Source organism: Panulirus ornatus, chromosome 40, assembly GCF_036320965.1.
Source record: "Panulirus ornatus isolate Po-2019 chromosome 40, ASM3632096v1, whole genome shotgun sequence".
Taxonomy (NCBI): Eukaryota; Metazoa; Arthropoda; class Malacostraca; order Decapoda; family Palinuridae; genus Panulirus; species Panulirus ornatus.
In genome coordinates, this window is record NC_092263.1 from 10,497,043 (window position 1) to 10,509,542 (window position 12,500).

The 12,500-nt window shown below is 46.5% G+C and overlaps 1 protein-coding gene across 1 annotated transcript in view; it reads left to right on the forward strand.

Annotated features, from left to right (window-relative positions):
* LOC139761507 (uncharacterized) overlaps nucleotides 1-12,500 on the forward strand; it is a 29,434-nt gene that overhangs the window by 16,354 nt on the left and 580 nt on the right. The window lies entirely within an intron of this gene.

A 12,500-nucleotide genomic window follows, 5' to 3' on the forward strand; every position in this document is an offset into this window, starting at 1 on the left:
TGATATACCCGGGGTATATCGCTATACCCAGGGGAGGGGTATGTCAGTGAGGGTGTGTGGTTATAGCATGAAGGGGTAGTTAAGGTGGGCACAGCGCTGGTGTTATGTAATTGAACATCCATCTCTGTGGGACATTAGTCTCTATAGGACATTAGTCACTATGGGACATTAGGCTCTATGGGACATTAGTCTCTATGGGACATTCATATTTGTATTTATGTTTATTAAAATGTTTTTGATTATGGAAGTGTCTCGAGAGATCGTTTTCATGGCAAGGTAAGTACAGGGTTCCATGTCCAGCTGTGTGTAGGTTACAGTGGGTACAGCACACTTAGTTAGGTGGGTGACAGGTAGGTGGGGTCCAAGGTCCCTCATACCACTGGGGAGAGGAGAAAAAACCAAGTGGTAGGATTTGTTTGTCCCCAGTGGTGTTGTGGCGGACGTGGGTGTAGCGCGTCTTGTTTTGTTCCAATCAGCCTAGACGACACGGGTAAGTGGACGCCCCTCATCAAGGACGTCTCGTTAACGCTATAATATATATATATATATATATATATATATATATATATATATATATATATATATATACCTATGAGTCCACGGAGAAAATGAAACACGATAAGTTCCCAAGTGCACTTTCGTGTAATAATCACATCATCAGGGGAGACAAGAGAGAAATATAAGTGATTATTACACGAAAGTGCACTTGGGAACTTATCGTGTTTCATTTTCCCTTGGACTCATAGGAATATCTTGATCATGGGCAAAATTGTGATCCTTTCCAATATATATATATATATATATATATATATATATATATATATATATATATATATATATATATATATATATATATATATATACATATATATCGGAATGATTCTATACCATTTAGATCGCTATATTAACCCTGGTCAGACTCTAGCCCGCTATAATATAGTGAGTGTATAGTGAGTTTATATAATGAGGCGCCGAACAGCTGGTTGGCGGGAGAGGAGCACAGGGGATGGGGACGCGTGTAAACAAACCGGGGAAGGTTGGGAGGACGAGGCGGCCGCCGCTAGATGGCAGCGTCGGCGGCGTGTTAAGGCGTCTGTTTATCCACTTTGCCCTTCATGACCCGTGTTATTTTCCCTCCTTTTTTTTTTATTTTGTCTATTAACACCCGTCACGGGCGGCATATCACGTAGGCATTAGATTTAGAAAATAGATTTAGAGATAGACATAGAAGTTAGACTGCTTGAGGAACTGTACAGAGTAATATATGAGTAATATGAGTAATGAGTAATGTCCGATCACACTCAGGTTTCAGGGAGTGTGAGTGGACAAAGGCAGTCAGTTACCCCTAGAGCGTCGGAGAGTAAGGTCATGTCGCTCTGCTCTATGGGGAATACGCACCTTTGGTACACCGCCTCTTGTTTAGAATATGACTTGTTTTCTTAATTGAATTATCAGTTATCCTGCGTTTCTATTAAAGACTAATATATATATATATATATATATATATATATATATATATATATATATATATGACACTTTTCTCCTGTGTCTCCTCTGATGAGATGTGATTATTACACGAAAGTGCACTTGGGAACTTATCGTGATTCATTTCCCCCTGTGGTTAAGAAAGGAAATTAGTAGATCACTTAATGAAAGACTCCTGCTGGTGTCCCCCCCCTCCCCCCCCAGGACCTTTCTAAAGGGCTGCGCTGCGCTGGTTGCAGTAGCAGGGTAATGTCGACTCCATTAGAGTAATAAGGTCTCTCTGGTCATGAACCCAGCCTCGCCAAAGGTGTAACCTCGATCGGGGAGGAGTACGGTAACACCTAGAGAGAGAGAGAGAGAGAGAGAGAGAGAGAGAGAGAGAGAGAGAGAGAGAGAGAGAGGTTTAATTAGGCATAGATTACTGCCTGATTGGGCAGTTAGACATGGACTAATGGGGCTGTCAGAGCTGAAGTATGTGGCCTCCACCCATCACCCCCTCCACCCCCCATTAGTAAGACGTGTCTAGTTTAAGTATTGATAGTACCAAATGGGTGGTTAGATAAGTAGTGGGATTGTAAGTGACTTGTAGTGTATGTGTGTTGTCGTCAGTCAAGTGGGTTTGTAAGTGACCTGTAGTGTGTGTGTGTGTGTGTGTATCGTCAGTCAAGTGAGCTTGTAAGTATCTTGTAGTGTGTTTTCGTGAGTCAAGTGGGATTGTAAGTGACTGTAGTGTGTGTGTGTATCGTCAGTCAAGTGAGCTTGTAAGTAACTTGTAGTGTGTTTTGTGAGTCAAGTGAGCTTGTAAGTGACTGTAGTGTGTGTGTCGTCGTCAGTCAAGTGGGATTGTAAGTGACTGTAGTGTGTGTGTGTATCGTCAGTCAAGTGGGTTTGTAAGTGACCTGTAGTGTGTGTGTGTGTGTGTATCGTCAGTCAAGTGGGTTTGTAAGTGACTGTAGTGTGTGTGTGTGTATCGTCAGTCAAGTGTGCTTGTAAGTAACTTGTAGTGTGTTTCGTGAGTCAAGTGAGCTTGTAAGTAACTTGTAGTGTGTTTTGTGAGTCAAGTGGGATTGTAAGTGACTGTAGTGTGTGTGTTAAGTAGAGGGAGGGAGGGTGAGTGAGTGGGCGGGCCAGCCAGCGCTGCTGGTGTCTTACATAAAACCATTAAACTGTATCTGTAGGGGGGGGGGGGTACTCAGGGCCTGATATACCCCCCTCCCCCCCACCTGTGGATATATGGGGTGTGTGTGTGGGGGGGGGGGGAACGGACGCGCACACGCGTGGGTAGATTTAGGAAGGGGGAGGGGGTTAGAGAGAGAGAGAGAGAGGGAGGGGTGTGGAGAAGGGAGAGAGAGAGAGAGAGAGAGGGGGGAGTGGTGAAGGGAGAGAGAGAGAGAGAGAGAGATGGGGGGAGTGGTGAAGGGAGAGAGAGAGAGAGAGAGAGGGGGGGGGGTGGAGAAGGGAGAGAGAGAGAGGGGGGGGAGGAGGTCAGAGAGAGAGAGAAGGGGGAGTGGTGAAGGGAGAGAGAGAGAGAGAGAGAGAGGGGGGGTGGAGAAGGGAGAGAGAGAGGGGGGGGAGGAGGTCAGAGAGAGAGGGAAGGGGGAGTGGTGAAGGGAGAGAGAGAGAGAGAGAGAGAGGGGGGGGTGGAGAAGGGAGAGAGAGAGAGGGGGGGGGGAGGAGGTCAGAGAGAGAGAGAAGGGGGAGTGGTGAAGGGAGAGAGAGAGAGAGGGGGGGAGTGGTGAAGGGAGAGAGAGAGAGAGAGAGAGAGAGAGAGAGAGAGAGAGAGAGAGAGAGAGAATATGTATATGTGCCGATCTGACGAGGCCATTGCAGGTCAAGGGGGCAAGGGGGGGTGGTTCCGTTGTTATGAAAAAGGTCGTGCTTGTGAGGGGGGGGTCGTCCTCTCTCTCTCTCTCTCTCTCTCTCTCTCTCTCTCTCTCTCTCTCTCTCTCTCTCTCTCATAATGTTGGTGATGTGTGTGTGTGTGTGTCTGTGTATATACTACCAGGAACTGCAGAGGATGTGTATACCTTAATTTGTATACACGAGGAGAGGATGTGTATGTTAATGAAGTGGTGGTGGGGGGGAGGTGGTGGGGTGGGGGGTTTACTCCCTTGTGCATGACGGTACGACCCTTAGGATGATAGTTAACGGGTCGTACCGTCGTGTTCAAGGGTCGTATACACCGTCGTGTGTGCTGAAGGGTCGTATATACCGTCGAGTGTGCTCAAGGGTCGTATATACCGTCGTGTGTGCTCAAGAGTCGTATATACCGTCGTGTGTGCTCAAGGGTCGTATATACCGTCGTGTGTTCAAGGGTCGTATATACCGTCGTGTGTGCTCAAGGGTCGTATATACCGTCGTGTGTTCAAGGGTCGTATATACCGTCGTGTGTGCTCAAGGGTCGTATATACCGTCGTGTGTGCTCAAGGGTCGTATATACCGTCGTGTGTGCTCAAGGGTCGTATATACCGTCATGTGTGCTCAAGGGTCGTATATATACCGTCATGTGTGCTCAAAGGTCGTATATACCGTCGTGTGTGTTCAAGGGTCGTATATACCCTCGTGTGTTCAAGGGTCGTGTATACCGTCGTGTGTGCTCAAGGGTCGTATATACCGTCATGTGTGCTCAAGGGTCGTATATATACCGTCATGTGTGCTCAAAGGTCGTATATACCGTCGTGTGTGTTCAAGGGTCGTATATACCCTCATGTGTTCAAGGGTCGTGTATACCGTCGTGTGTGCTCAAGGGTCGTATATACCGTCGTGTGTGTTCAAGGGTCGTATATACCGTCGTGCTCGAGGGTCGTATATATCGTCGTGTGCTCAAGGGTCGTATATACCGTCGTGTGTGCTCAAGGGTCGTATATACCGTCGTGCGTGCTCAAGGGTCGTATATACCGTCGTGTGTGCTCAAGGGTCGTATATACCGTCGTGTGTTCAAGGGTTGTATATACCGTCGTGCTCAAGGGTCGTATATACCGTCGTGTGCTCAAGGGTCGTATATACCGTCGTGCTCAAGGGTCGTATATACCGTCGTGTGTGCTCAAGGGTCGTATATACCGTCGTGTGTTCAAGGGTCGTATATACCGTCATGTGCTCAAGGGTCGTATATACCATCGTGTGCTCAAGGGTCGTATATACCGTCATGTGCTCAAGGGTCGTATATACCGTCGTGTGCTCAAGGGTCGTATATACCGTCATGTGCTCAAGGGTCGTATATACCGTCGTGTGTGCTCAAGGGTCGTATATACCGTCGTGTGTTCAAGGGTCGTATATACCGTCGTGTGTGCTCAAGGGTCGTATATACCGTCGTGTGTGTTCAAGGGTCGTATATACCGTCATGTGCTCAAGGGTCGTATATACCATCGTGTGCTCAAGGGTCGTATATACCGTCATGTGCTCAAGGGTCGTATATACCGTCGTGTGCTCAAGGGTCGTATATACCGTCATGTGCTCAAGGGTCGTATATACCGTCGTGTGTGCTCAAGGGTCGTATATACCGTCGTGTGTGCTCAAGGGTCGTATATACCGTCGTGTGTGCTCAAGGGTCGTATATACCGTCGTGTGCTCAAGGGTCGTACCGCCGCCATGCTTGTTACGAGGTGAGAGAGGGGGGGGGGTCGTTAAAAGCCTCCCCTCCCCCCCCCCCCCCCATGAGAATGTTTACACATGTGTTTACATCATGCAACATGTAAATATCCTGCATGACGTAGGGGAAAATGTAATTACATCTTGTAATCAATTCTTGGTCCTTGATTGTAATCATTTAATGTAATTACATCTTGTAATCAGTTATTGGTCCTAGATTGTAATCATTTCATGTAATTACATCTTGTAATCAGTTCTTGGTCCTAGATTGTAATCACTTAATGTAATTAGATCATGTAATCAGTTATTGGTCCTAGATTGTAATCATTTAATGTAATCACATCTTGTAATCAATTCTTGGTCCTAGATTGTAATCATTTAATGTAATTACATCTTGTAATCAGTTATTGGTCCTAGATTGTAATCATTTAATGTAATTACATCTTGTAATCGATTCCTGGTCCTTGATTGTAATCATTTAATGTAATTATTTCCCGGTCATAGATTGTAATTACTTGAAATTATTTTGTGATCCCACACTTGTCATTATTCATGTAATCATTTCCTGATTCTAGATTGTAATTAGTGTTGTAATCATTCATCCCAGATTGTGATTATCGTTGTAATCATACCAGACTAATTGTTCATGTAATCATTTCCTGACTCTAGATTGTAATTAGTGATGTAATCATTCATCCCAGATTGTGATTATCGTTGTAATCATACCAGACTAATTATTCATGTAATCATTTCCTGACTAGATTGTAATTAGCGTTGTAATCATTCATCCCAGACTGTGATTATCGTTGTAATCATACCAGACTAATTATTTCTTGTAATTACGTAATTACTTCCTGATTCCAGAATGTAATCAGTTCCCAGAGTCGTTCCTTTAGCTTTTAAAACTATTTATTTATTTATTTATTTTCTGTCGTTCTTTTACTCTAAGGTATGACGGGTGTACTGAGGGAGGGGGGTGTATATGCGCGAGTATACCCCACTGAGTATACCCCGTGAGTCAGTGTGGTCAAGTATACCCCACTGAGTATACCCCGTGAGTCAGTGTGGTCAAGTATACCCCACTGAGTATACCCCGTGAGTCAGTGTGGTCAAGTATACCCCACTGAGTATACCCCGTGAGTCAGTGTGGTCAAGTATACCTCTGAGTATACCCCGTGAGTCAGTGTGGTCAAGTATACCCCGTGAGTCAGTGTGGTCAAGTATACCCCACTGAGTATACCCCGTGAGTCAGTGTGGTCAAGTATACCCCACTGAGTATACCCCGTGAGTCAGTGTGGTCAAGTATACCCCACTGAGTATACCCCGTGAGTCAGTGTGGTCAAGTATACCCCGTGAGTCAGTGTGGTCAAGTATACCCCACTGAGTATACCCCGTGAGTCAGTGTGGTCAAGTATACCCCGTGAGTCAGTGTGGTCAAGTATACCCCACTGAGTATACCCCGTGAGTCAGTGTGGTCAAGTATACCCCACTGAGTATACCCCGTGAGTCAGTGTGGTCAAGTATACCCCACTGAGTATACTCCGTGAGTCAGTGTGGTCAAGTATACCCCGTGAGTCAGTGTGGTATGCGAGTATGCGCCATGAGGTCATGTGACCCGCCAGGCCATTTGACCTTTTAAGTCTGTGGCCATTTTGACCTCTTGACCTTTGGAATGTGTGCGTATGTAGTTACGCCCCGGCGTAGCTGACGTGGGGAGGAGAGAGAGAGAGAGAGAGAGAGAGAGAGAGAGAGAGAGAGAGAGAGAATGTGTGTGAGAGAGTATGTGTTTGTGCGTGAGAGAGAGGAGAGAGAGAGAGAGAGTTTCTGTGTGTGTGTGTGTGAGAGAGAGAGAGAGAGCGTTGTGTGTGTGTGTGAAAGAGAGAGAGAGAGAGAGAGAGAGAGCGTTGTGTGTGTGTGTGTGTGTGAGAGAGAGAGAGAGAGAGAGAGAGAGAGAGAGAGAGAGAGAGAGAGCGTTGTGTGTGTGTGTGAAAGAGTGTGTGTGTGTGTGTGAGAGAGTGAGAGAGAGAGACATATGAACTGGTTTCTCATTTCTCACCCGTGTAGTGCTTCTCTCATGTGTTTATTTAGTTATATAAAGTCATTTATCTATCGAGAGATCATGTCTTTATTCACAGTTAACCCGGGGGGGGCGATCTATTGCGCAGTTTGGACTTGAAACGCAATAGATAAATCTATCGTTTGGCGATAGATAGTGGTAGGATGGTCGTGTGTGTGTGTGTGTGTGTGTGTGTGTGTGTGGACAAACACCGGTGAATGTGGCCACGGTGTTGGGGGGGGGGGGGGGAGGGTGCGGTTAACGAGGCGAGGCTGCGTTTAACGAGGCCGGGCTGTGTTTAAACGAGGCCGGGCTGTGTTTAAACGAGGCCGGGCTGTGTTTAAACGTAGGCGAGGGTGCGTTTAAACGAGGCGACGGTGCGTTTAACAAGGCCGGGCTGTGTTTAAACGTAGGCGAGGGTGCGTTTAACGAGGGGAGCTGCGTTTAACACATACATACATACATATACACACACACATACAAACGTACATACACAGACATACACATACGTATATACATACAAACACACATACATACATACATACATACATACATACATACATACATAATACACACACACACAGACACACAACACACACACACACACACACACACACACACACACACACACACGTACACACACACGTACACACGTACACACTTGTGGGGTGACAGACGGGCCTGACAGACCCCATGTTGTATGGTGGGGTGGGGGGGGGGGTGGCTACCTTGACGACAACGATGTAATGTTATGCATTGATTTATTTATTTATCTTAACAATAACAGTAGATAAACACGTCTGATCCCTCAGCACTTAGGTTAAGTAACTGTATTAAGTGGCGTCTAGGTTAAGTAAATAAGTGGCGTCTACCCTGCAGGTTAAGTAAATGCATTAAGTGGCGTTTAGGTTAAGTAAATGCATTAAGTGGCGTCTAGGTTAAGTAAATGTATTAAGTGGCGTCTAGGTTAAGTAAATGTATTAAGTGGCGTCTAGGTTAAGTAAATGTATTAAGTGGCGTCTAGGTTAAGTAAATGTATTAAGTGGCGTCTAGGTTAAGTAAATGTATTAAGTGGCGTCTAGGTTAAGTAAATGTATTAAGTGGCGTCTAGGTTAAGCAAATGTATTAAGTGGCGTCTAGGTTAAGTAAATGCATTAAGTGGCGTCTAGGTTAAGTAAATAAGTGGCGTCTAGGTTAAGTAAATAAGTGGCGTTTAGGTTAAGTAAATAAGTGGCGTCTACCCTGCAGGTTAAGTAAATGTATTAAGTGGCGTCTAGGTTAAGTAAATGTTAAGTAAACAAGTTAAGGTTAAAGTTAAGTAAACAAACCCCCCCCCCCCTCAGACTGAGGGGGTGGGGGGGTTTGTTTACATTTGTAATACCAGAGCGATGATGGTGTGTGTGTGTGTGTGTGTGTGTCTCTGTGCTTCATCTCCTCGTAATTACCTTGCGGGTTCCTCTACCCTCTCTGTTCGCGGGTGATTTGGCGGTGCATCGCGAGGTATTTCGAGTGAGCCGGGTGATTAGAGTGGGAAATGAGCGAGGCGATGGGGGAAATGAGTTGATCTCGCGAGGTGGTGTGAAGAAAGGCGGGAGTGGAACCAAGATGGCGGAGGTCCAGTCTTTTTTTTCAAGGATGGTGAGCAATGGAGGTTTTTTTTTTTTGTTTTTTTGTCCCAGTCGATACGACGCCATGAATAGGTTGAGTACGATGTGGTACGGCCCTTGAGTACGATGTGGTACGGCCCTTGAGCACGGTATGGTACGGCCCTTGAGCACGACGGTACGACCCTTGAGCATGATGTGCTGCAGCCCTTGAGCACGATGTGGTACAGCCCTTGAGCACGGTATGGTACGGCCCTTGAGCACGATGTGGTACGGCCCTTGAGCACGATGTGCTACGGCCCTTGAGCACGACGGTACGACCCTAGAGCACGACGGTACGACCCTTGAGCACGATATGAAACAGATATGGTATGGATTTATGATCAAAGGTCATTTTATCCTAGGAGGTCGTATACCGTCGTGCTCAAGGGTCGTATATACCGTCGTGCTCAAGGGTCGTATATACCGTAGTGCTCAAGGGTCGTATACCGTCGTGTGTGCTCAAGGGTCGTATATACCGTCGTGCTCAAGGGTCGTATATACCGTCGTGTTCAAGGGTCGTATATACCGTCGTGCTCAAGGGTCGTATATACCGTCGTGTTCAAGGGTCGTATATACCGTCGTGCTCAAGGGTCGTATATACCGTCGTGCTCAAGGGTCGTATACCGTCGTGTGTGCTCAAGGGTCGTATATACCGTCGTGCTCAAGGGTCGTATATACCGTCGTGTTCAAGGGTCGTATATACCGTCGTGCTCAAGGGTCGTATATACCGTCGTGTTCAAGGGTCGTATACCATCGTGTTCAAGGTTTGTCCTAACCTAACCTAACCTAACTTGTGATTAAACCTAACTTAGTTCTACTTAACTCTAACTTACCCATCGTATAAATTTGCCTAGCCTAATTTCGACTATAGACTAGCCAAGCTTAACCCAGCTTATAGACTAGCTTAGCTTAACCCAGCTTGTAGACTAGCCTAGCTTAACCCAGCTTATAGACTAGCCAAGCTTAACCCAGCATATAGACTAGCCTAGCTTAACCCAGCTTATAGACTAGCCAAGCTTAACCCAGCTTGTAGACTAGCCAAGCTAACCCACCTTGTAGACTGGCCAAGCTTAACACAGCTTATAGACTAACCTAGCTTAACCCAGCTTAACCCAGCTTGTAGACTAGCCAAGCTTAACCCACCTTGTAGACTAGCCAAGCTTAACACAGCTTATAGACTAACCTAGCTTAACCCAGCTTAACCCAGCTTGTAGACTAGCCAAGCTTAACCCACCTTGTAGACTAGCCAAGTAGACTAACCTAGCATAGCGCTACTTAACAAAGCAGCGGGTCGTGGTAGTGGCCCCAGTAGTGGCCAGGGGTAGTAGCTCGCCACTAACCATCCATCCTGGGCCGTTGGGGATATAGAGTAGCCCCCCCCCAAAAAAAAAGGGGGGGAGAGGTAAGATAAATATCCCAGCGTTAGGTTAGGTTAGGTTAGGTTAGGTTAGGTTAGGTTAGGCTAGGCTAGGCTAGGTTAGGCTAGGCTAGGTTAGGTTAGGTTAGGTTAGGTTAGGCTAGGCTCGGTTAGGTTAGGTTAGGTTAGGTTAGGCTAGGTTAGGTTAGGTTAGGCTAGGTTAGGCTAGGTTAGGTTAGGCTAGGTTAGGTTAGGCTAGGTTAGGTTAGGCTAGGTTAGGTTAGGTTAGGCTAGGTTAGGCTAGGTTAGGTTAGGTTAGGTTAGGCTAGGTTAGGTTAGGTTAGGTTAGGCTAGGCTAGGCTAGGCTAGGTTAGGTTAGGTTAGGTTAGGCTAGGCTCGGTTAGGTTAGGTTAGGCTAGGTTAGGTTAGGTTAGGCTAGGTTAGGCTAGGTTAGGTTAGGCTAGGTTAGGCTAGGCTAGGTTAGGTTAGGCTAGGTTAGGCTAGGTTAGGTTAGTTTAGGTTAGGCTAGGTTAGGTTAGGTTAGGTTAGGCTAGGCTAGGTTAGGTTAGGCTAGGTTAGGTTAGGCTAGGTTAGGCTAGGTTAGGCTAGGTTAGGTTAGGTTAGGTTAGGCTAGGTTAGGTTAGGCTAGGTTAGGTTAGGTTAGGTTAGGCTAGGTTAGGTTAGGTTAGGCTAGGCTAGGTTAGGCTAGGTTAGGTTAGGCTAGGTTAGGCTAGGCTAGGTTAGGTTAGGCTAGGTTAGGTTAGGCTAGGTTAGGTTAGGTTAGGCTAGGTTAGGCTAGGTTAGGTTAGGTTAGGCTAGGTTAGGTTAGGTTAGGCTAGGTTAGGTTAGGTTAGGCTAGGTTAGGTTAGGTTAGGTTAGGCTAGGTTAGGTTAGGCTAGGTTAGGTTAGGCTAGGTTAGGTTAGGTTAGGCTAGGTTAGGTTAGGTTAGGTTAGGCTAGGTTAGGCTAGGCTAGGTTAGGTTAGGTTAGGCTAGGTTAGGTTAGGTTAGGTTGTTGTGGGTTGCATGTATAGCGGGAGGTGAGGCGCGTCCCATGTGTGTGTCTCTCTCTCTCTCTCTCTCTCTCTCTCTCTCTCTCTCTCTCTCTCTCTCTCTCTCTCTCTCTCTCTCTCTCTGTGCTTGTCCCATTGGTAGTCCCAGCCCTTATCATTTGCTGTCCCAGCCCTTATCATCTCCAGTCCCAGCCCTTATCTCCAGTCTCAGCCCTTATTATCTACTGTCCCAGCCCTTATCTCCAGTCCCAGCCCTTATCTGCAGTCTCAGCCCTTATCATCTGCTGTCATAGCCCTTATCATTTGCTGTCCCAGCCCTTATCATCTCCAGTCCCAGCCCTTATCTCCAGTCTCAGCCCTTATTATCTGCTGTCCCAGCCCTTATCTGCAGTCCCAGCCCTTATCTGCAGTCCCAGCCCTTATCTGCTGTCTCAGCCCTTATCATCTGCTGTCCCAGCCCTTATCTCCAGTCCCAGCCCTTACCTGCAGTCCCAGCCCTTATCTGCAGTCCCAGCCCTTACCTGCTGTTGTATTGTCTCTTCCGGCCCTTATGTGCTCAGACAGCCCCTATCCCACGCGTCTGTCCCAGCCCTTACTTTCCAGTCCCACACCCTTACTACGCTGTTCTATCCCAGCCCTTTAGCAAGTGTCCCAGCGATTTTACTACCGTCCCAACTGTCCCATGCCCTCCCCTTCCCGCCCCCCCCCCTTTACATAAACCACCGCGACATTCCATAGTGTCCCATTTAATGTGGGGGGGGGGTAGGGGGGGGTAAGGGGGGTAGGGGGGATGAGAACTTGTTTACCCTGGCCAGCAGGTTAGGGGGGGAGGGGGGGTGTGTGTACCTGACGCTACCAAGCCTTGTTATGGCGTGGCCCCCTAGCGGGCGTTGCCCTAACTACTTTATTACGATGGGGGAATTTTTATTATATATATATATATATATATATATATATATATATATATATATATATATATATATGTGTGTGTGTGTGTGTATATGATGAACAGCTGGATTGACTGTGGACCCGCTGCCGCGACCTGGATTCGAACCTGTGCCCTGGACCCGGGCCCGGTCTGCTATATGTGCATTTAAACCAAGTTCTAGTCATTCTATTCCATTCATCGTATTTTCTAAGTATTTTCTTATGTATTTCATTATTTAAGTATTTCATTATTTAAGTATTTTCTTATATAAGTATTTTCTTTAAGTATTTCTAACTATTTTCCTAACAAGTTTCTTGTTTAATGTCGTGTTGTGTTCTGTGGTTGTTCTATATTCACATCTCTTAACAACTGTTCGCTCTTTACGTTATCCATCTGCTTCCATAACTTGTAGGGCTGTGTGATCAGGTC